The 2,915-nt window shown below is 37.9% G+C and overlaps 1 pseudogene; it reads left to right on the top strand.

Annotated features, from left to right (window-relative positions):
* The first annotated feature begins 1,628 nt into the window (after positions 1-1,628).
* On the top strand, positions 1,629-2,178 carry LOC100726614 (zinc finger protein 706-like; annotated as a pseudogene).
* Positions 2,179-2,915: the final 737 nt, after the last annotated feature.

The raw sequence follows: 2,915 nt of genomic DNA, 5'->3' as shown, positions 1-2,915 counted from the left end.
ACTTTGGTATGAAGCTGACCTGTAACTAGGCGCATTGAAAGACCGGCAAAGAATGGGAAAAAAAAAAAAAGAGAGAGTTGAAGAAAGCCATGCCAAACAGATTGGCTTTCAGCAAGGGTGGAAAGGTAATCACAGGAGAAGGATAGACCTTTTCAACAAATGATGCTGGAACAATTCGGGAGCATGTTTGAGGCTCTGGTTCGATTGCCAGCACCAAAAAAAGCAAAATTAAAAAATGAACTTTGATCCAGTTTTTACTTCATATTTAGGAATTAAACTAGCCACAGTGGCACATACTTGTCATCCTAGCTACTTGGGAAGATGAGGCAGGAAAACCACCTGGGTCCATAACAGCCTGTTCCACATATGGAGATACAGTAGTAAAAAAATATAATCAAAAAAATTTAATCAAAAGCTGGGCGTGGTGGCACATGGCTGTAATCCCAGCATTCAGGAGGCTAAGGTGGGAGGATCCTTGTGAGTTCAAGACCAGTTTGGGCTACAAAGTGAGTTCAAGGCCAGTCTGAACTGCAATAGTGAAACTGTGTCCCCCCAAAACAAAACAGTAATAATTAAAATGGATCATAAGGCAGGCATGGTGGCATACGCCTGTAATCCCAGTACATAGGAGGCCGAGGCAGGAAGATTGTGATGAGTTTGAGGCAAGGCTACACTATACAGTGAGTTCAAGAGCACCCTGAAGAAACTAAGTATAACCTGGACTAGACACCAAGTCTTCCAACTATTAGTACAATGTAAAAAATATAATAAAGCTTTTATAAAGGCATAATGACAATGTGATTGAAAATCAAGTAGCCAAAAATAAAATATCAGACCTGCAGGCTGTAAAGGAATTTATATTCTCTGAAAATCAAAGTCTGCTATTAAATTCTTAATTATGATCTCAATAGATTCTGCCTACTTTTGGCCCAGCCCTTTAGTGAACAAGTAAGAATCATTATAAAGGCAAATCCTGGGGCAAGAAGCAAAAGCAAAAAATCACGAGTGAGCTGAACAAAAAGAGAATGAATTGTACACAGGAAAACCCACTTATGACTTAGGATATAATGTTCAAAATTGAATGAGTGTAGAGCATAAGAAAACTGAGAACCACTGCAAGAACAACTTCACATGCACAAACTACACACATAGAAAGGGCAGATACTTCAATTTTTAAAAAAATTTTATTTAAGGAGAAAAAAGAAAAAAAAAACAGAAAAGGGAACAAGTTATACAGAATTTCAGAAAAAATAAACAGTAGGAAGTCACTAGTTAATAGATTACATATTGTCATCTTAGAAATAGTTGTTCAAGTTACAAAATTAAAGCATATAGAGTGGACATTCAAACAGTGAGACTGCAAACAGTTCTGTTCAATGATCCAACAAAACTCAGTAATATGGTTACCTATCTTATACACTTAAGTATACATGCAGTTGGCGCGCGACTGTGGCAGCAGGTGTGTGAGGCGCGGGCTGTTGTGCTCTCGGCTCTCTTTCCCCTTCTCGAAGGGTGAAGGAGGCCGAAGCGGTGCTGGGCGCTCACCCCTTCCTTCTTCCGTGACCTCCTGGTCATCTGGCGCTGCACGGCACCCCCCCCCCCTCCCGCAAGACTGTCCCGGCCTGGATATGGCTCGCGAACAGCAGAAGATTCAGTCTCAGCAGAAAAATGCCAAAATCAGGCTGGACAAAAGAAGAAGCAAGGGCATGATCAGAAGGCTGCTGCCAAGCTGCCTTAATATACACCTGCACTGTCTGTAGGACACAAATGCCAGACCCTAAGACCTTCAAGCAGCACTTTGAGAGCAAGCATCCTAAGATCCCACTTTCTCCAGAATTGGCTGATGTGCAAGCATAGAGTTGTTTACAGGTGAATTCATGACACCTTTGACTGTTCTACTGTCTCAGACCTCAGGTAACAAACCTGCAGCTGCTTTTCTAACAAACTGTTGATTAGCAAAAATAAAGGGGCTACAGAAACACTCATTTTTATGCTGTTCCCTTTTGGGCTTCAAGCAGACACTTCTGTGTAAATGTATAGTTGACTCTGATTTGGAAATCCGAAAATCAGCCCATCCTTGTTACAAAAAAATTTTTTACAATTGTAATTATATTGATGTTCATATCATGTAAAATAACTCATTTAATAAAGTAGTACTTTGATTTTACAACAAAAAAATACATGCAGTTATGTCCTTTAGAGCACTTTCTTTTCCTCTCTTTTACAATGACAATTATACATTTTGGGTTTTATTACTCCCACTGTTCTTATTACTTTTTTTTGAAGAGAGTAAGACCAAATGTGACATAACAGGACAGAGTCAGTCAAATCAAAAGGATGGACATAGGATGGACAGAATACATAATGTAAAAACAAAATACAAGGTGATCAACAATGGTTACCATAATGCCTCTTGCTATCTTAAAAAGAATTGCCTATATCATCAGTTATAATAAAATTAAACAAAACTGTAAAGAACAAAATCAATACAACCAAAACATTGGAGACATTACAGGACTTCAAAAGAAGGTAATAGTCAACCAGATTGGGCGTCATAATGAATCTTATTGTCTTCATAGTTGTTGCCTATACTTTCGAACTTGGTGCTATCAAGCAAAACAGAGGAAAATCAGTCAAAACAAGATGATGAGAGCAATACAGGGTTTCAAATCAAGTTAATAGGAAATCAATGTGGGTTACTATAATATATCCTGCTATTTTTTAAATTTATTTTTCCCTTAATTAAAAGGATAAAAATAAAAAAGTAAATAATAAAGAAAGGATATTGACATAAAAGAGGGCATAACAACAAAACAGTGCAGGTCAAAACATAACCATTTAAGCAAAATAGTGTTTCACCACAAGATAATCCCGACATAAAAGTAGTTACCATAAGTGTCTCTTTCCTTGAAGTC

Source organism: Cavia porcellus, unplaced genomic scaffold, assembly GCF_034190915.1.
Source record: "Cavia porcellus strain 051 isolate PalLab524CR breed Dunkin Hartley unplaced genomic scaffold, mCavPor4.1 scaffold_1, whole genome shotgun sequence".
NCBI classification, from domain to species: Eukaryota; Metazoa; Chordata; class Mammalia; order Rodentia; family Caviidae; genus Cavia; species Cavia porcellus.
The sequence above is the reverse complement of the archived record's forward strand: the minus strand, read 5'-3'. Positions and strand labels throughout refer to the sequence as shown.